This window comes from Chrysemys picta, chromosome 25 (genome assembly GCF_011386835.1).
Source record: "Chrysemys picta bellii isolate R12L10 chromosome 25, ASM1138683v2, whole genome shotgun sequence".
NCBI classification, from domain to species: domain Eukaryota; kingdom Metazoa; phylum Chordata; order Testudines; family Emydidae; genus Chrysemys; species Chrysemys picta.
The window spans coordinates 9,976,441-9,997,266 of NC_088815.1; the positions used below are offsets into that span (position 1 = coordinate 9,976,441).

General features: G+C 50.3%; 2 long non-coding RNA genes across 2 annotated transcripts; both read left to right on the forward strand.

Annotated features, from left to right (window-relative positions):
• Positions 1–142: 142 nt before the first annotated feature.
• Positions 143–2,952, forward strand: LOC135977450 (uncharacterized). Its single transcript, XR_010594942.1, has 2 exons — positions 143–308; positions 1,943–2,952. It is a non-coding gene; the product is annotated as an uncharacterized LOC135977450 (long non-coding RNA).
• Positions 2,953–9,266: 6,314 nt separating this feature from the next.
• Positions 9,267–11,486, forward strand: LOC135977462 (uncharacterized). The gene is made up of 2 exons (XR_010594965.1): positions 9,267–9,802; positions 11,399–11,486. It is a non-coding gene; the product is annotated as an uncharacterized LOC135977462 (long non-coding RNA).
• Positions 11,487–20,826: the final 9,340 nt, after the last annotated feature.

The following is a 20,826-nucleotide window of genomic DNA, read 5'->3' on the forward strand; positions in this document are numbered from 1 at the left end:
GTCACTTGCGGGAGCTTTTAAACAGTTACTTGGATTCCTTAACTATTAACTGATCCTGAAATGAAACCCGCCTAATCCCTCCCCCCTCCCCTCCGCTTCTTTGCTGTTTAAATATTTGGACGTCTAAATTGAGTCAGCTCAGAGCTCTACCTCCCTGGTGCCAGGGGAGAGATGGAGATTCCTAGATTCTTTTGCTCCTGTCTCCTGCCTCCCACAGCCCTTAGCTCCGAGGTGGGGACAGAGGGACTTTCTCCTCCTGGAAAAGCTCAACGCCAGCAGTGGGAATATACTACCAACCACCTGACCAGGTTGGTGACCGTGATTGTGAAATGTTCAGGGAGATTAGAGAGGCTCTAAAGGCAATAATAAAGGGGGATTTCAACTATCCTCATATTGAGGATATGTCACCTCAGGATGGGATTCAGAGATAAAATTTATAGACACCCTAAATGATTGATTCTCAGAATAGCTTGTCCTGGAAGCCACAAGGGAAGAAGCACTTCTTGATTTAGTCCCAAGTGGAGCACAGGATCTGGTCCAAGGGGTGAATATAGCTGAACTGTTGGGTAATAGTGACCATAATTCATAGACTCTAGGACTGGAAGGGACCTCGAGAGGTCATCGAGTCCAGTCCCCTGCCCTCATGGCAGGACCAAATACTGTCTAGACCATCCCTGATAGACATTTATCTAACCTACTCTTAAATATCTCCAGAGATGGAGATTCCACAACCTCCCTAGGCAATTTATTCCAATGTTTAACTACCCTGACAGTTAGGAACTTTTTCCTAATGTCCAACCTATGTAATTAAATTAACAGCCTGGTAGCGGGAAAATGCCAAAGAAACCCATCATAGTAGTATTTAACTTCAAAAAGGGGAATGACACAAAAATGAGGAAGCTAGTTAAATGGAAATGAAAAAGAACAGTAACAAGGGTGAAATGCCTGCAAACTGCATGGAAATTATTTAATAACACCACAATAAAGTCTCAAACGAAAGGTATACCCCAAATAAAAAGAACAGTAAGAGGACCAAAAAATGCCACCATGGCTAAACAGCAGAGTAAAAAGGTGGTTAAAGTCAAAACATTAAAAAATCGAAGTCCCATCCTACTGAAAAAAATAGAAAGGAGCACAAACGCTGGCAAGTCAAGACTACAAGTATAATTAGGCAGCCCAAGAAAGAATTTGAAGAGCAACTAGCTAAGGACACAGAGACTAACAGCAATTATTTTTTAAGTACATCAGAAGCAGGATACCTGCCAAACAGTCAGTGAGTGCTCAAGGAAGACAAGGCCATAGCAGAGAAGCTAAATGAATGCTTTGTATTAGTCTTCACTGCAGAGGGAAGGCAGAGGGTCCGGGACTCCTCACAGTGGCCTGGGCTCCTTGGGTGGCTCTTACCACGGCCCAGCTCTGGCTTCCAGCCTGGGCAGGGCGCAGGGCCTCGGGGGGAAGAGGAGAAACGAGGGGTGGGGGCCCAGGGGATGAAGAGGGGCAGGGGCAGGGGCGGGGTCTCGGGAGAAGGGGAGGGTGGGGCCACAGAGTAGGCGGGGCTCGTGCATGTGTCCCGCTTTTGCCTTTTGAAAAGGTGGTCACCCTTGAGTTTAGGCACCACCACAATGCAAAAGATCATGGTTACCTGGGTGGCTCCTTATCATAGCATCTTTACAGGGGGTGTCCTGGAATATGAATGACCTGCTCCCAACTAACAGACCTCTCATCTTACTGACCAGTTGGTTGTGTTGGCTATTGCAGATGTTGGGCCCAATTCACCATCGCCCTGTCATTGACAGCTGGGCAAAATGGATGTAAAATGCTACCGTTCTGAAGTGCACTCCCTTTGCACCAGTGTAAAACAGTGCTCCGGGTTCTAGGGCCAGGAATGTCGTGATTTCCTTTCATGAGCCTGAGCTGGAAATCTATCGCTTCCTCTTTTCAGCGTGCAGTAAAGGCTCGTCCCTTCATCCCTACGGCCTTGTGCAGAACATGGCATCCGGCCCTCGGCTCCGCAGAAAAACGTCACCGTGAAAAGGACAGGCAGGAAGCGGTCAGAGTACTGGACTTGGGCCGTGCACGCCTGGGTTCTGCGTCCAGCCCTTCCGCGGATTCCCTGGGTGATCCTGAGCAAGTCGCTTCACTTCTCTTTGCGTCGGTTTCCCCACCTGCGCACTGCCGACCTACCTCCTCAAGGTGTGCTGGAACTGAATGCATTAATATTTGTACAGCACTTCAGGCTCCTCAGAGGCAAGGTGCGAGAGAAGGGCATAGTATTAATGCCAATCATGTAATTCATTTTATCCCGCCCTTTGCCACTGACAATGTGTGACCTTGGGCAACTCACTTCACCTTCCCGTGACTCAGTTTACCCAACTGTCTTTGCTCTGGGAAAGTGGGGCCTAGTGGTTGGAATGCTGGGGAGGGGAAGAGTCAGGACTCCTGTGTTCTGGATCTGGGAGAGAGTACTGTTGAGTGGTGAGACCAGGGGGACTAGAAGTCAGGGTTCTAAGCCCATGGCTGTAGGTTGACTTCTTGTGGGACTCAGTTTTTCCTCATCTGTAAAATGGAGGACTATGATACCCTTCTCAGCTGACTGCTGGGAGAGTCTACACTTGTCTATTCACACTGTAAGGGTCCATCTCTGGTACAGCCCCTAGCACCGTGGGGAGTTGATCTCAACTGGGGCTACTAGAGACTACCGTAATCTATGTAATGGACCTAATAAAAGCACTGTGGGATCCGTAGCCAGAATGTGTGGTCTAAAGCCAACATATTTAAACTGCCGTGTATTCCAAGAACCCCCCTGGGTGTGTGAGACGCTTTCATTTCTCCACCAGCAGCGGCTCCCCTCTGCCCTCTTGGGGCTATTATATTTACATCTGGATTTGGAAGGAGTTTTTTTTCTTTCAACCCTTTGATCCCCGGAGAGGAATTCCCAGGAGATCAGAAAGGCTTCCCCTCTGCCAGTCCGCACCTTCTGAGGAGCACCGGGTTATCTGCAGCGAGTTTCTCTGGTGCTCAAGATTCCCACAGTGATGCAGAAACATCTGGCCTCCTTACTGCAAAAAGAGCCAGAGAGGTTAAATTAGAGGCAGGTCGTGGCGTGGCTTGTTTGAAAACAACTGAATTGTGCCCTAACTTGACAATGAGAAACAATCCCCTCATCCCCTCCTCCCAAAAACCTCTGGTCCCTGGGCTCCCAGATGCAGCTTGTTGAAATGCTAACAAGTTTGCTTCCAAATAGTCATATATATTTTTGTGATATTCTGGGATGAGTTGAATTCTAATTCAGTCATCTTCGGGGGACGGCAGACAGCTGCTTTAATGAGTTTACAGTAGAGTTTAAAATAACCAGCATCTGTTCTTTGTGTGATCTCGGACTCTCCTACCACAGCACTGGTTTCAAAACAAAACCATGCGCAGGAGCTGGCTGCATTGGTGCTGCTCTCTGGTGTTTGCACTGCTCTGATCTCTTGCTCCTCTGTGAGGTTTACTAGACAGAGGGGTATGGGCCTGTGCTGGCTGCCCTCCTCTGGAGTCCCTGTCTGTGAAATCCTTCCTGTTCCTAAATGGGATCCACTGCAAATTAGGTGCTTTCCAGCTTGGACGCTGCCTGGGCCTCTTGGAAATGTCCTCAGTAGTATAACCAGAGTAACAATCTTTCAGGTACTCGCAGGGAAGTATCAGAGGGGTAGCCGTGTTAGTCTGAATCTGTAAAAAGCAACAGAGAGTCCTGTGGCACCTTTGAGACTAACAGAAGTATTGGGAGCATAAGCTTTTGTGGGTAAGAACCTCACTTCTTCAGATGCAAGTAATGGAAATCTCCAGAGGCAGGTATAAATCAGTGTGGAGATAATGAGGTTAGTTCAATCAGGGAGGGTGAGGTGCTCTGTTGCAGGGAAGGTATTTCCATCTTGACCTCTATGTCTTTCATAGAATCACAGAATGTCAGGGTTGGAAGGGACCTCAGGAGGTATCTAGTCCAACCCCCTGCTCAAAGCAGGGCCCATCCCCAGACAGATTTTTGCCCTAGATTCCCTAAATGGCCCCTTCAAGGATTGAACTCACAACCCTGGGTTTAGCAGACCGATGCTCAAACCACTGAGCTATCTCTCCCCCCCATTTGACTCGGCTGCATGTGACAGATGGGACTGGCGGAAGAAAAACTAATGCTGGATTGGTGCTTTGGACTCCCAAAGGTGCCTTCCAAAAAGCCACAGAAAGAAGGCCCTCATGTGCTTGTGCTTTTAATTAGTGGGGGCACTGGGAGGAGTGCAAATGAACATGGCATGGGACAGAATCCCAAGATGTGTCATGCACTGCTGGGTCCAGGCAAGGAGTTAGGGAGACCCCGAGTGGTGAGTCTGGGCCCCACAGGCTGTCTTGGTCAGTCTGGGAACCTGTGTCCGGCAGCCTCATGAATAAACCCTCTTTCTATACTCTGCAGCCTTGTGTCTTCTCTACAAAGTGTGATAAATGGGTCCTAATGGAAGATGGAAACCCTTACATTACTCAGCCAGTCCTCATTACAGTTCTCTAAATATACCACGCTTAGGTGTGAAGAGCCTGCGACATCTACAGAATTAACTCCGCGTCAAGCCACCAAAAATACTCCGGCTGGGAAGGAAGTGGCGCTCTTCCAAATACGATTGAGCTGATATTATTTAAAGCGTTCTTGAAACGGGGATGTGCCTGAGATGCTGGGATTGGGAACCAGAGACGGACTTCAGTCCCAAGGGCTCCAGAGTTTGGTGGGAGTGTTCAGATGTAGGGCGGGATATCCCAGTGAGCTGGGCGTTGGCCTGACTCTGCCGCTGGCTTCCATGGGAGCAGAGGGAGTGCTCTGGAAAGTCCTATATTTGGGTTTTGCACGGTGAGGCTTAGATCCAGATGTAAACGTTCTTTGTTCGGGGGAAGGGGATTCAGAGCTGGGGTTCTGGGTCACAGGTAGACTCAGTGTTGGTTCATGCCACGCATATTTTGAAATAACAAATCAGGCCAATCTTTACTTTGCGCTGTGTAGATTTGGATAAATCCATGGAAAATGTCTGTCTTTTCCAGATGGGAAATGTTCAGAGCTGGCTTCCTCCGGTAGCGCTCTCCTGCACAGAGATTAATTTGTTAAAAGAACAAAATCACAAGCAGACAAACCCCTAAGCTTAGTGGAGAAAGATGAGAGAGAGCAAGAGACCATTGTCATCTGGTAATTAACGGGAAGTGCTCAGATAGTGATGGAGACATATAAGTACGTGAGTGGATGGACAGAGTGAAAAAGTGACCACCTGGCCTAAGAGATAAGGCATCTTGCATTTACATCAGAGCGCTGAGGGGCCATGTCCCTCCATGGTCAGAGTTGACCAGGCCTTGGATTAGCTGAAAGCTCAACTTCTTCCTAACCAGAAAACTATAGTTGAGAGTGGTATGGCCTAGTGGATAAAATGAGGGGACCTGGGCTCTCTCTCGGGTTCTGCCATTGCTTTGCTGGGTGACCTTAGGCAAGTCATTTCATTGCCTTGGTTGGGGCTGAGAGTGATGATAAATGAAATAATGTGCTTTCCTGGTAGAGTTCTGATCGTTTTCTCTGTGGTGAGAGTGAACCCGGCGATAGAGTTAATGGACCAGATTCAACAACTGGATATTAGGAAACACTATTTCACTAGGAGGGTGGTGAAGCACTGGAATGGGTTCCCTAGGGAGGTGGTGGAATCTCCTTCCTTAGAGGTTTTTAAGGCCCAGCTTGACAAAGCCCTGGCTGGGATGATTTAGTTGTGGTTGGTCCTGCTTTGAGCAGGGGGTTGGACTAGATGACCTCCTGAGGTCCCTTCCAGCCCTGAGAGTCTATGATTCCTAGACCCTGCTCCTTCCTACAGTTTTATGTGGCCACTTTTTTGAGAATGCACCTTATCGCGACGCCTCCGCACACCGCAATGAACACTGGGCAAGTGGAATGCCATTAACCTGGCTGGAATCTGGCCAAGACAGGGGGTTAACATTCCCAGCTCTTGCAAAAAGCCACGTGAGAGCTTTGACTGTACATCTCACCACGCAGGAGGCTCTGACTGGCGTATCCTTCTGGGTGTAACTCCGACCCGCCTCTACCCTACTGGGCCAGAAAACCACAGGCTCCGATCACTGCTTAGTCCCTTCCGGCTACGGTGCCCGATGCCCGTTTCAGTCTCTGCCGCTGCTGCCTTTCTTCCCCAGCCTGTAACGGGGGGCGAGGGACAGCCTGCTGGCAGCGGGGCCGCCGCGCATTTGGCGAAAGCCTCGGCAGCAGTAATCAAGCGGAAGGCACTTCAAGGACTGAGCGGATGGATTTTATTTATTGCTGCCACTCGCTGCGAAAATGGACTCAGGAAGAGATTCCCCGGGCCGCGGCTGCGGGAGGAGGCAGGCAGCTTCTGTTTCGGTTAAATAGAGCATCGCCTGACAGAGCTGTGATTTAGCCACGGCTATTTAAAGGGACTCGGCGGCAGCTGACGCTGAGCATCTGCAGGCGAGAGAGCCAGCTTCAGTGTTCAGCTGCATTAAAAAAAAAATAAATAAACACACACACCTAATGGGAACATGTGAGATCCAAGCGGAGGAGGAGGGATTTGTGCTTTAGAGGAGCTTCAACTGGCTGCTCCCCATCCCACCCTGGGAAAAATCAGCCCTTGCTTCTGGGCTCCCTCCTCCGGGGCTGTTCGCTGGGCTATGTAATGCGTCACCTGCTCTTGTTTTACCCCATTTATTTTCCCGGCTGCCCATCTGCCATTCCTGACGTGCGTGATGGCCTCGTAACCGGCCCCCCGGGCCGGGCGCCGTTAGCCGAGTCCTTTCGTTTGGTTCGGAAGGAAGATTAAAGCCCAGATGTCTTGGAATAATAAAACAAGGCTATAAATTTACATGGTGCTCGCGGTATTGACCAATCTGCAAGCTGGCACTTGGCTGGAAACCGTACTGTGGTCTGTTATGTGTTCCTCCCTCCCCCGTCCATGGTTACCCTCCCATCTAGCAGGGAGTTGGAATTGAGCTGCTGAGACAAGATCGTGTTGCTCTGCCTTAATTCCTGCTCAGTCTCCATGTTCTGCTCCCAGCATGGCCCAAAACAGGGGTCAGGAATGGGCGCTAGTGATTGGCTCACCTCAGCTTTGTCTCGCGCCTCCCTGCCGAGCCCTCTCCTGGCCTGTGACAAACATTCATTAATGCAGGCAGTGTTGTTGTAGCCCTGTTGGTCCCAGGATATTAGAGAGAGGGGAAGAGGATGAGGTAAGAGCTTTTATTGGAGAGAGACAAGCTTTCGAGCTACGCAGCACTGAAGAAGGCCTCTGCCCAGAAGAAGAGCTCAGTGGAGACGCGATAGCGCCTCTCTTTCCCCAACAGGAGCTGGACCAATAAAAGATCTGACCCCCCCTTGTCTCTCCGTACGTTCATTAACTCAGCCTCACAACTCTCCCACGAGAGGGGACATGTGAATTGCCACTCGTGAGTCTTTGCTTTTCAGATTTTCAGGGTCAAATGGACGCATGTAGAATCCGTTTACAAGAGGGAAGGAGAGCGAGGGGATTGAAGGATGGAGATCTGAAATGTGGGGTCATGGGGTCAGATTGCCCAAAGTGATCAGCAATGGCCAAGCTCATCCCCCTCCCCCCACCGAAGTCCATGGGAAAAGTCTCACTGGCTTCAGCAGGAGGCATTAGGCTAATGCTGAGAGCTTTAGAAAATCTCACTCAAGGTGGCTGTGGCTGACGCACCGGGAATTGAACCGGGGATCTCCAGAGCTAAAAAAGCACAAGCTTGAGCTAAAAGTCCCCCCACAGCGATAGAACAGACTCATGTCCTCTATGGACCAGGCACAGAGGGGGACACATAACACCCTAACTCACCAGCAGGTTACATCCACCCTCTCGATGGAGGATCCTGGATGAAACCCCACTTACATAGAATCATAGAATCATAGAATATCAGAGTTGGAAGGGACCTCAAGAGGTCATCTAGTCCAACCCCCTGCTCAAAGCAGGACCAATTCCCACATGGCAGCTGACACATCAGGGATCGAACCAGGGAGCCCCAAAGCTAAAAGCCTGAGTGGAGAGAGGTAGCAGATGACCCTCCTCTCTGGGCTGTGTAGCGAGAGGGACACACATTGATCCACTGGTTGCATTTGCCACCCCAATCATTGTCGCTTCCACCCTTGAATGAAAGCTGGCACCAGCCAGCTCGCTGCTTTGTTTGCTAGTGAGCTCTGTAGGTTTGATGTCTCCTAGGACATCACATGGGCTGTGCTCCCAGATCTGTTCTTTGGCGGCCCTGCTCTACCACGTGGCTGCTGTGGGATTCCTCACCCCCTCCTGCTTCTTGAGAATAATGTGGTTGCTTAAAATAGCAGCTTCCGTGCTGGAGGATTTGCAACAGGTCCGAAGTCAGCAGCAGAGAGAGGGCCCTGGTAGCCGTCAGAGAGGATAAGTCAAAGGAGGACAATTTTCCCAGCCCTCTCGGGGTCCGGGATCTTCTTATTAACAGCACCCCTCCCTTTCCATCTTGGCAGGCGCCCGCTACCTCCAGCGCTCCCTCTTCCTTTGCTGCCCGCTTCCATGGGCCTGTTCTGATTGCTCCTAGGGAGACGTGTCAGAGTTTTCACACTTATTTGCACGTTTGAGTCTCGTGAGAATTTCACATTCCCATCTCACAGCGATTTCATAGCCATGTCTCGTAAGGCTTTCGCGTGTGCGTCCGACGACATTTTCATGGGTGTGGTTCACGCTACGTTTCTCACATTTAGGTCTCATGAGGGTTTCTCGAGCTATCAGCTGACAGACAGGGTTGCCCATCTCCCATGTCCATGCTCAGTGCGTGTGGCCACCCGGGACCTGGGGCACACTCTGTTTTATAGTGATGTCGTTTTCGTTTCACAGAACAGCTTCCCTGGGATTGGGAATCCCGTGTAACCAGCACGGCAGGTTTGCATCTTGTCATCCTCACCAAAAGGGCAGGTTAAAGGTTTAAGGATCAAGACTCCTACGTCCAGATGCTGCTCTCAGTTACACTAGTACAGTGGTTCTCAACCTATTTACCACTGTGGGCCTGTAGTGGGGCGGCTGCCCCACTCCCTGAGAGTGTGGGCTGCAGCAGGCCAGTGCACCTGCACAGACAGGCAGCCAATTAGAAAAGGGCTTATTGGGAGCCAATCAGGGCCCAGATTGGAGACAGCCAATCAGGGCCAGGCTCAGCCCTATAAAAAGGCTGCTCAGAGCGAGGAGAGTCAGTCTGTCTCAGGCCTTTGACAGGGGAAGGTCAATCTCCAGAGCTAGGAGACTAGCTGGCCAGGCTCGGGGAGCAGAAGGGAGCTGTAGCCTGCCAGGCTGCAGGCCCTGAAGGGAAGGGCCTAGCTGGTGCAAGGGGCCGTAGGGGAAGCGGCCCAGGGAAGTGGACAGATTAGGGGGAGAGAAGGACAGTGAGGCTGCTGCCAGAGGGTCCCTGGGCTGGGATCTAGAGTAGAGGGCGGGCCTGGGTCCGCCCCCCTTCCTCCCTTGCAGTACACCCAACCATAAGGCTGGATTAGACTTTGGGGGTGTGGTTGGACATGGTGGCTGGGGCGCAGAGAGACTGCTGATCAAACCCCCTCCCCCCGGAAGGGGGTGAGGATGGACTAAGGGGCACTGCCGGAGGGCAGTGGTCCTGAAGAGGACACCACAAGCTGGAGAGCAACGCGGGCTCAGACACCAATCAAGGGCGAGACAGCGGGTGGGACACCCCCAGGAGAGGGTGCTCTGCTGGACTGAGCTAATTCCCGGAGACAACCAGCAGGAGGCGCTAGGTGGTGAGTCCCAACCCTGTCACAGGGCCACATATGCAGCATATGTTTTATGTGAGCCTCATCCACACAATATATATACTACCTGTATGGCCTGGAGGATGTCACATGGGCCGCAGCTATGTGCTGATTGGACTGCAAGCAGCCCCACGGGCCGCGCATTGAGAACCACTGCATTAGTACCTCCTTTGACTTCAGTGGAGTAACTAGGGTCTCTTGTCTTATACTTGGATTGCAAGCTCTTCCAGGCAGGGACTATCTCCTTATCTATTTGTACAGCACCTAGCGCCATGGGATTGCTTTCTCTAGGTGCTATCACAATCAAGCAAGTACCGTATTAATAATCGGATCAGCTCCAATGGAAGTTGCATCCATTTCTGCCAGGGCTAAATCTCTTCTTTAGCCTCTCTTGAGACCCTGGTTCAAAATGCCAGGAGGTTCAGCTCAGCACGTTGTCCTTCTGTCTTAGATAGATGGAGACTTGGCCACAAACAGTTCTTGCAGACGGGACCTTAACACTAATCGTCTGTTTGCTCTGTCTGGACGTTAAATACCCCCGGGACTGCTGGTTGAAGGAAGGGGTTAGCTCTTGTGTCCTGGCTACTCCAACGAGCGTGCTGTGTGCCAGCTGGTTAACATCACAGGGTGGTCTGTGCCCTTGAAGAGGGAACTGGTCCAATGCATCTGTGCCTCATTAACAACCATTGGATGGGGCCTGACAGGGGGCAGCTGGTCTCTACAAAGAGCTAGAAGGGAACAGGAAACAGAGAGAGCGGGAGGGGGCCTGAGACTGGCCTGCCAAAAGCCAGAGGGAACCCGAATGAAGCCGGAGGGCTTGGACCCTCTCCTGGGCGAAGCTGCAGGATTGAGTTTGAGATAGCAGGGGGAAAAGGAATTCTGCCAGATAGGGTTGGGAGTGGCCTATCAAAAGCAAAGGAGGCCTGGGATGGGCCCAGGGTGCTGGAGATCTTTGGACCCTTTCTTGAGAGAAGCCCCAGACCTGAGTGTGTTGAATTTTATATCAATACATTAGAACCAGAAGGGCAATGTTTTAAGGACTCTGCACTGGTGGCGTTTAAGGAGCCTGGAAAGGGGGAAACTGAGGCAGGGCTGCTGCAGCGCCACCCCGTGCCCACACTGGGATGCTTAGGAGGCAGTTGACCTGTAACTATTCCAGTGGTGGCTGCATTTCAGTGGGGAGCTGTGGGTAAATAGGGTTAAAACCTGATCTTACCGAGCTCCTTCTCAGGTCATGCTCCCATCAAACGGTAAAGGCCAGAGCACGCTTGCATGATGGGTCCATCTACACCATCAACCAAAGCCAGGCTCTGTCAGATGATGCCAGTTATGGATCATATTAGCGCTCCCCGTCTTGGTGAGAGAAGAGAACCCAGGTGTCCTGACTCCCAGCCCTGTGGTTTTAACCACACCATTTTCTGGTCCTTTGTCTAAGAAAGTTCTTTGTTTGGTTTCGGTGCCGAAGTCACTCCGTGATTCTCTCGGTAACGCAGAGAACATATGAGATTGTTCTCATGCTTTATTATAGACCAATATTTCTTCGAAAGCAATTTTGAGAGATTATTGCTTTTTTTTAATTTATAGGCTTTTTTCCATGGGCCTCGTCACTGCCGGGCGTGAGTGCCTCAGATCCATGAATGGAGCGATCTTCGTAACACCCCTTGCAAGGTAGGGCTGTATCGTCCCCCTGGGGAACTGAGGCATCCCGTGTGAAATTCACCTCTGTGCAGAGGGCCAGCTCTGTATAGGGCTAAAGTGGGGTATAGATCTGGTGGGATCCGTTTCACCCAGGGAGACTGGCACGGATTCTAGCCCCTACGTGCTGCTCCAGCCATGAGGGGCCACAACTGGCCAAGGTAGAACTCCCACGGTGCAGAGCTGCTATAAATGACCCTATGCTACCCCCTCAAAAACCTCTGGCACGGGAGGGCAAGAGGGGGTGGACTGAGGACCGGACATAGTGCGAGGAGCATTCTGAGCTGGACCTTTGGCAAGCCGGGATGGGCTGCCATCAGTTAGAGCAACTGGGGGCTGCTCTAACTTCCACCAGGGGCTGTCTCAGGTGCCAAATCAGCCCAGGAGTCAAGCGGCACAAAGCCGACCCTAAGCCGTTTGCCCAAGGTCACAAAGGGAGCCAATAATGCAACCAGGAATGGACATCTGGCCTCTTTGAAGCCTAATCAAGGGCCCCCCTTAATCCCAAACCATCCTTCCAAGGTTCCCAGGATCAAACTCCGAGTGCAGTTGCACCCCTCTCCTCAGTCCCAGGGGAGCGTGGGGCCCGTGGTATGTCAGCTCTGGAAAATCCAGCGAGCTGTCAGATCCCCGAGTCATTTTTTTTCATGTTCTGCTCTCCACCAACAAGACACAAGATTAATTACAGCCATAAAAACGTTAGGCGCTTTCTAAATATTTTATGGGAATAAGCACACACAATATGCGGTTCTACTTTTCACATTTCCATAAAGGACATTTTGTTTGCAATAACTGAGAAATTGACGGGTGATTTTTAATTCTCCCATCCACTCTGAGGGGGTTGGGGATGCAAGTGTATGGATAAAAACATTATTAGTGGCACTTCCTCGGGGGAGAGGAAATGCACCAGGAGAATTCAGTCCGAAAAAATAAAATGGTCCTAAATTGCTGTTAGAATTCAAGTCACCTCATCTGCACTACAGCTTGACGTGTGTTAGCAACGACATGGTAGGAAGCAGTTGGCAGGCAGGGCTTGCTTGGTGGCTGTTGTTTCGATCACAGTGGTTGCTAACGCGGCTGTAGCAGGGGCAGGTTCCTGCTCCAGGTTCCTGTTCCCTAGAATGGGGGAGCACGACAAAGCCGAAAGCTGCCTTGGGGAACCCTCCCTACACACCCTGCGTGAGCAGGACGTCCTGTGCTCTGGCAATACTCAGCCCAGCAGAAATGTCCCTCGAGCACCGTTACTGCTGGGGTAACTGAGAGCAGCCCTTGGGGGGGGCGGGGGGGGACTGAGGATCTGGCCCAGGGACCCTACTCATTAAAGGGCCGGGTTTTGCTCTGTTACCCCTATCGACATGCTTTGGCTTTCCATCAGTGTAACTGACACCACAGTCTGGCCCATACAGTCAATTCATATAGCGAAGGATTCTGGGTGACAGCATACGTTTTGTTCCCCATTCCTTAGCGCCAGGCAGTGCAGGGGAGCTCTGGATTTGGACCTCCAGCGGCTGCAGCGGAATGTACTCCTTCCCTGATCCTCACTGAGTGTCTTTAGCTACCACAGCAGCACCTCCAATTTACCAGTGTCACTGCCACGGTGCAAGGCAGGAAACCATTAGCGATCAGGTTTCACCGTGTCTCATTCCCAGTTTAAATATTGAAGAGGCTGAGAAACACCTCTTCATCGGAGCAGTTGACCTGAACTGGTATCTCTCGCCTTGTGCATCTGTTATTTTTTTGTGAGCTGTCACGGTGTCTGATTGCGGAGTGAGGAGATGCAGCGCTCCTGAGCCCTGACACGCAGCAGGACTCAGAGTTGTGCTGAATATTTCATGCAGACAGAAACACCAGCCTGTTTTCAATTCAGATTTCCCCCCCCCCCCCTGCTCTCGAGCTGCATAAATGATGCATATTGTTTAAGCTTCCTGAGCTGGGACCGATGCAAGCCTTTGCAGCCAGTTGGTCGGCTGCCACTAGGAATGGCTGCCTTGTAGGAAGTAGACCCAGTGGATTCTTGTTTCCTGCCTGGGAGAGAGCAAGCTCCTGACCCATGCTCCATGTGTGGTAGAAACCCCGGCCGTTTATTCATAGATTATAGGACTGGAAGGGACCTTGAGAGGTCATCGAGTCCAGTCCCCTGCCCGCATGGCAGGACCAAATACTGTCTAGACCATCCCTGATAGACATTTATCTAACCTACTCTTAAATATCTCCAGAGACGGAGATTCCACAACCTCCCTAGGCAATTTGTTCCAGTGTTTAACCACCCTGACAGTTAGGAACTTTTTCCTAATGTCCAACCTAGACCTCCCTTGCTGCAGTTTAAACCCATTGTTTCTGGTTCTATCCTTAGAGGCTAAGGTGAACAAGTTCTCTCCCTCCTCCTTATGACACCCTTTTAGATACCTGAAAACTGCTATCATGTCCCCTCTCAGTCTTCTCTTTTCCAAACTAAACAAACCCAGTTCTTTCAGCCTTCCTTCATAGGTCATGTTCTCAAGACCTTTAATCATTCTTGTTGCTCTTCTTTGGACCCTTTCCAATTTCTCCACATCTTTTTTAAAGTGCGGTGCCCAGAACTGGACACAGTACTCCAGTTGAGGTCTAACCAGAGCAGAGTAGAGCGGAAGAATGACTTCTCGTGTCTTGCTCACAACACACCTGTTAATACATCCCAGAATCATGTTTGCTTTTTTTGCAACAGCATCACACTGTTGACTCATATTTAGCTTGTGGTCCACTATAACCCCTAGATCCTTTTCTGCCGTACTCCTTCCTAGACAGTCTTTTCCCATTCTGTATGTGTGAAATTGATTTTTCCTTCCTAAGTGGAGCACTTTGCATTTGTCTTTGTTAAACTTCATCCTGTTTAACTCAGACCATTTCTCCAATTTGTCCAGGTCATTTTGAATTATGACCCTGTCCTCCAAAGTAGTTGCAATCCCTCCCAGTTTGGTATCATCCGCAAACTTAATAAGCGTACTTTCTATGCCAATATCTAAGTCGTTGATGAAGTGCGGTGCTGTGTGTTTGAGCTGTGTGTTCTGTTCTCAGGCTGTGGCATTCCCCTCTGAGTCTCCAGGTACCACGGCAGGCTGACGTAGCATCACTGCTTTACAGGGCTGTAGAGGGGTGGCTACCCCGCTCCTGCCCTAAAGGGCTTAAAACAGCCCAGAAGAAGGCTGTGGCTGGGAGCTGCTAAACTGGGCTGATTGGGAAGCAGCTGCAGCTGGGCCACACCCCAATCAGGCCTCAGCTGGCCCTATATACAAAGGCTGTGAGGCAGCGGCCAAGCAGTCCCTCTCTAGCTGTAGAGGGAGATGGGCCTGGCTGCAGGGAGCTAGAAACAGAGTACCTGAGTGGAGCAGGGCTGGGGAGTTCCAGCTTGGAAAGCCCCAGGCTGCGGCCTAGCAGAAGGCCAAGGGGTACTGGGGGTTGCAGAGGGCAGCCCAGGGTTGGCCAAGGCAGCAGGTCCAAACCCTCCTTGACAGTGATGAGTAGGTTGATACTGCAGTCTGCCCCAGGGCGCGGGGCTATACGATGACTGGCAGTAGCCTTGTACTGAGGCAAGGTGGGGATAGTGGGTGGGGGTTCCCCAGGGAGGGGAGACCCTAAGACTGAGGGGTTACTGCCAGGGGGCAGCACCCCAGGTAAAAGGGCACCAGGGTCCAGGGAAGGACCCGGGGGCCAGAGAACAGGTGGATCGCTGGCCTGCAGAGGGTGCTCTGGAGCTGGAACAAGCTAATTCCCAGAAGAGACCAGCAGGAGGCGCTGCAGGGGTGAGTCCCACACTGCTACAATGGCTGATTTTGCCCAAAGCCGCTTCCAAGTAGTTCAACCCAGGGGAAGTTCCCTTTTTCCCCCTCACCAACCAGAACCACCATCAACTGATCAGAACTGTCCTGAGTGAAGCTGTGGCCACCGTCATGTATAGACGACATCCCCAGGGAGTCCAACCTGGTATTAGTGATAGCATGGACCAGGACCCGATGACGCTAGGGGCTGTACAAACCTAGAACAGAAACAGCCCCTGCCCCAAAGAATTTACAGTCCGAGTAAAAGACAACTGGTGGCTACAGTCAGAGGGGAGCACAAAGAAACAATGAGTGAGGCTATGATTTTTGCATGGAGGTCACAATCTTCACGGTAATCGTGAATTGGAATAAAGTCCATGACAAGCCCAGCCACCCACCTGCAGTGGAAGCTTCTGTCCCAGGAGCTGGGCCTGACCGCCGGCTCCCCCCTGATTTTTTGTTTCCCGCACCTCGGCTGTGAAATCTACTGAAAATGTCCACACTAAAACCATAGCAGTAACGACGAGACAATCGTAGTCCGCATCCTAACTGTTGTCCGGCCTAACTGTTGTCACCTGACTACTGGGAGTCAGGGTTTGACTGTTGTTATGGTTAAACAGTACCTGTAGGGGGGCTTGCTTAACATCATGTCATCTGAGGGTAATTATTTGGTTGGTTCAGCCTTTTAAGGCTTTATAGTGAGATCTAAACAATGCAGCTTTCATGGCCATTAATCTTTGTTTGGCAGCTTCAAGGGAAATACCAGGTGATTTCAGTGAGCCCACGAACAGGAGATTAGGGCCAGATTTCTAAAGGTATTTAGGTACTTAAAGATGAAGATAGGTACTCTTGAAAATCTCACTAGGTACTATATTCATCTCTAGGTGCCTAAATACCACTTAGTCTAATAACCTGTGGCCAATGCCAGATACTTCAGAGGAGGGTGTACGCCCCCTGTAATGCACCTAACCAATAGGGTACCATGAAGTAAGCTTCCTTCCTGACCCTGGCTAGTGACCAGTTTATGCCCTGAAACATGAGGATTGCCAACCCTTTTAATTTTACTGGCGGTTGGTAGCATAAACTCAAGTGCTATTCTTGTTCCCAGGCTGTAGAGGTCTTTTGATCTGCATGGGCTAGTTCCACTGAAGTGAATGGTTGTTGTACACATGCATCCAAGGGGCAGGATTTAGCTCTAAATTCCTGCAGCAATGAGTTTCACTGGTTAATTGCAGTGGGATTCAGAATTGGCAATCACTGCAGAGAGATGAGGAGAAGTTGGCCATAAAGATTGCGTTCACATGATCAAAAGCCTCTGCTCATCATTTGTGCCTGTATAACAGGGTTGCTCTGTAGTTACTAAGGGCCAGCCAACCTGTGGTTCTAAAACTCACCTTGCTGAAGGTGTTTAGAGGCTAATTAGAGCCAACTGTAGCATGCAATCAAGCCTGTACTAATTGTAATATATGTCAGCCAGGTGCACTCCAAGCATCTGTCGAGGAACAGGCAGTTCAGTTCCCTACCAAAGTAAATCGTCTTTTAACTGCTTTGCTATAAGCCACCAGAGGGTCCCAAAACAGAGCAGGACCTGTTATAGGCTTTCAGATCCGACGGCAGCCAAGCCACAGTCACCAGGGGAAGGACAGCCACTGGTCCTCCTGTTTTTCACAGGACAAATTGCCGCAAAGACCTTACCTTAAACACGTTACCTTCTCTGAAGCATAGTAACGATCCTAAATTAATGATGCTCAATTAAACCTGAGCATGGCTCTGCGAGCTAATCGGACTAACAGAAGAGAGGGATGCCCCAACCCTTCAGTTCTGGTTCTGTTCTTAAACCCAACTTGCAAAAGGAAGCGCTGATTTTGGGGTGCCCAACCTGAGACACGCTGGGGCCAGATTTTTGGCGGTTCCTTTCAATGTCAGCTGGGGTTGTGGGTGCTCAGCTCCCCGAGAACCAGCCCGAGCTTAGGGCGCTCAAATCAGGGGTCAGTTCTGAAAACTGCGGGGCAACGAAGGGGAAGTGTCCTGCCTGAGGTCAAACAGCAGAGCCAGGATTAGAACCCAGAGGTATGTCTGCACTGCAAAAAAAAGCCACCTGGGATGTCGTCGAGTCTCCGTGCCCGCATTGGAGGTAGGCCGCCAGAGCCCCTGATGCAGGTGGGATCGAGTAGTGGTGAATTCATCTACCTAGGCTGCAAGCGGAGTTGAAACCGTCGTAGCAAGTGGACATTCTGTGGCGAATAGGTCTTGCTGCCTCCTGCTTGAAGCAGTGTAGATGTTCCTGTTGGGGCTGGTGCCTGGGCTCTGATACCCGGGATGGGTCTTGGAATGTCTACACTGCTATTTTTAGCCTGTGAGCTCTGAAACTCACCGCCGCAGGTTTTTTCTTTGCTGCGAAGACGTACTTTCGGTCTCCTGATGCCAATGTCGACTGACTTGCCCACTAGACCGTGCTGCCTCTGCATGTGTGCACCCACACACCTGTGCGTTTTGAAGGAACATTTGTGGGTGCCTGTTGTGAATCTGTTTTTTAATGGGTTAGATTTTTTTCAGCTTCCAGGCAATTCACCTCTGCTGGGCAGGGAGCGTAGTGCATGCCTGCTTCCAGTTTGGGCAGATGCTGTGCCCGTTTAAACTCCCTGTTGCTTTAACCGGATGAGACATTCTACGCTGCCTGTCCAAATTTGTATTGCAGTGTTGTTGGCAATACAAATTGCCAACAGTACAGTAGCTTCCACACCAGAGGTGGCTGCATTTTTCACTGGTAGGGAAAGCAGAGTAATGCCTCTGAGTGTATAATTTGCTATTCTGCAAAAGGCTTTGAGGTTTTTTTTGTTTTGTTTTTTGCAAAAGATGCTATATATAAATCTGTCAATAATAATCAGCCATTCAGGTACGGCACAAAGAGTAATAGCAACTCTGTTTTTCTCTGCAGCCCCATGAGAGATCATCACTTGATACTTACAAAGGTTTCCTCTAAATGCAAACCCCTCCAGGCATTTTAGCAGCTGAAAATGAGTGATTAGAGGAATTCCTGGTGTAATTCTAAACTCTTCTTTGTCAAGGTTTTTTTCCATGAATGGAGGCTGCCCACCTGATTTCCCTTTTACAAATTACCCATGATTGATGGTGCAAAGAAACCTGTCATGGCTGCCTGCTAGAGCAACTCTTTAACTAAAAGATCAAACAAAAATTATAATGAAAACCATGGGACGTTTAAGTGGTGGCTGAAAGTAGGGGCTCCTGTGTTGGTTACTAGGATGGCTTTTACTGTATTTGTAGCCCTGCATAGGGATGAATAGTGGATGGACAACCTCACATTTGTCTATCTCTGAACCTGTTCAAATAAGAACATAAGAATGGTCCTACTCAGACCAAGGGTCCATCTAGCCCAGTGTCCTGTCTTCCAACAGTGGCCAATGCCTGGTGTCCCAGAAGGAATGAACAGAACAGGGAATCAAGTGATCCATCCCCCGTTGACCATTCCCAGCTTCTATGGGCTAGAAGATACTGCTGGCTTCATTGCTCCAAGATTGAAGCTAGCTCAGGTATATCTACCACACACACACACACACACACACACACACACACACCGAGTCTACTAAGGTCCATTGTGCCAGCCACAGGGACCATGGGTGATGGTGTTGTGTAGCAAAGGGCCCAGATCTGTCTCAATCCTACGAATCCACGTAGCTCTCCTGCAGGCGGCTTGGGTAGGATCAGGGCATGCACCCCTTCGCACATCAGTGGAGTGCTTGAACGCCTGGGGGTGTGTGTGGTGTCCTTGCGATACGACTGAAGAGCCTGCAATGCTTCTCTTGGATATGATGGGCGACTGAAGGAAGGCCAGATCTCGTCAGCATCATGACGTGTTGCACAACATCAAAGTACTTTATACGTGGGGTTTGGCACCGCTAACGCATGTGGAGTGCAAGGAGCTGCTCCAAGTCTGCCTGTAGGAGGGTCCGGGTTTCTGACCTGTAGAGTGACACAGGTAGCTTGATAGAGCCTGATCGTTGTCTCAGCGCAAAGACATTTCTGCACCCAGAAATTAGACATGGACTTCATGTAGGAGGCAGCAAGACCTATTCATTGAAGAACATCTGGTTTGCTATGACCCTTTGAACTCTAGGTAGATGAACTCCACGCTCTCCATGGTTCTCGATCCCACCTGCACCGGGGGTTCTGGTGGCCCAGCTCCAAACTTCTGGACCTTGGTCCTCTGCCATGAGTAAACCCCATAGGCAGGTGGGCTGTACGACTTGAGCTGCAATCACACCTGTGACTGCAGTACAGACATAACCTTTAGACCAGCGGTTCTCAAACTGTGGGTCAGGACCCCAAAGTGGGTTGCGACCCTGTTTTAATGGAGTCACCAAGGGCTGGCATTAGCTTTGCTGGGGCCCAGGGCCAAAGCCCGACCCCACTATCCAGGCTGAAGCCCTTGGGCTTCAGTCCAGGGTGTGGGGGTGGTTCAGGTTACAGCGCCCCCCCCCCCCCCCCCGGGACTGAAGCCCTTGGGATTTGGCTTTGTCCCCCCTTGCCCTCCCCAAGAGCGGTGGGGCTCTGGTTTTGGCTTTGGCCCTGGCCCCCCTGTCTGGGGCGGCAGGGCTCGGGTGGGTTCAGGCTTCGGTCCCCCGCTCCTGGGGTCGTGTAGCAATTTTTGTTATCAGAAGGGGGTCGTGGTGCAGTGACGTTTGAGAACCCCTGCATTATAACGATAGATTCAAGGAGCTCAATCTATTTATCTTAAGGGGTGATTTGATCATAGTCTATAAGTACGTACGTGGGGAACAAAAATTTGACAATAAAAGGCTCTTCAATTCAGCACTCAAAGGTCTAACCACTTCCCATGGCTGGAAGCTGAAACTAGGCAAATTCAGACTGGAAAAACCCCACCGATTTTTAACAGTGAGGGTAATTAACCATTGGAACAAGTTACCATGTGTTATAGTGGGTACTCCATCACTTTGGAAATTCTAAAATCACAGTGAGAAGCTTTATTAAAAGATATATGCTCTAGATCAAACAGGAATTAGTCAGGGACATCCTATGTCTTGTGTTGCATACAGTATGTCAGACTACATAAGCGCAATGGTCATCTCTGGCTTTATGATCTATGGAAAATGGCTTTTTTATTAATGAAACACCGTTTTTGAGTGGGAATGTTTTTTTCAGCTGGGGCATTCTGACCAACTTAATTCTGAAGTCTCGGGTCGTGACCACTAATCAGAGGCAGGAACCTGGGCTAGATGGACCATCGGGGCGTGACGGGGTATGGCACTGCCCGTGTTCCTGTGATAACACCAGGAAGACGTTGTCAATGTGAAATTCTTCACCTTGATCCTTTACAATGTACAGAAAGCTCGATTAGAGATGGGAGGAGGGAAATCAGACACTTTTCTTTTCCCTCTTGCCGAACGTGTTTTGAATTATTTCAATGCTAAACGCCCTCATTCAATTTTAATTCCCCAAAACGAAATCTTTATGTCCACACGGCTGCCAGCCCTAGAGTACTCG